A 565-nucleotide genomic window follows, 5' to 3' on the forward strand; every position below is an offset into this window, starting at 1 on the left:
AAGTTAAGCCAATTAAAGAGCACACTGATACTGAAGAATGGGGATTTGCTGCAGCACAGCATTATGCACAGAGAGAGATGATGCTTGAAACTTGGAGCAACGTGGAAAAGGCACTCATAGGTGGTGATGGAATGGACAATAACTTTGGTTCTCAGCTGCATGAGAGTTGACCTTGAAGAAGTACACCTGGGATGAGCTTTAGGCTGCAGGCCACTGAGGAGGCCATAGGAAGGCAATGGATGCAGATCTAGTGAGTCAGAAACAGTCCTTGCATCTGCTGCAATGCATGTATTTATGCACACTTGTGATAAATAGGAATGCACAACTCCTATATGCAATGTGCAGATAGAATCACAGAATCATTAAGGTTGGACAAGACTGCTAAGATCATCTCATCCAACCATCAGCACATGGTGGGGACCACCATGTCCACTGACCACGTCCCTCAGTGCCACATCCACACAGTTCTTGAACACCACCCTCCTCTCCTCTCCTCTCCTCTCCTCTCCTCTCCTCTCCTCTCCTCTCCTCTCCTCTCCTCTCCTCTCCTCTCCTCTCCTCTCCT

This window comes from Centrocercus urophasianus, unplaced genomic scaffold (genome assembly GCF_019232065.1).
Source record: "Centrocercus urophasianus isolate 14NV4802_14NV808 unplaced genomic scaffold, USGS_Curo_1.0 seq_12, whole genome shotgun sequence".
NCBI classification, from domain to species: Eukaryota; Metazoa; Chordata; class Aves; order Galliformes; family Phasianidae; genus Centrocercus; species Centrocercus urophasianus.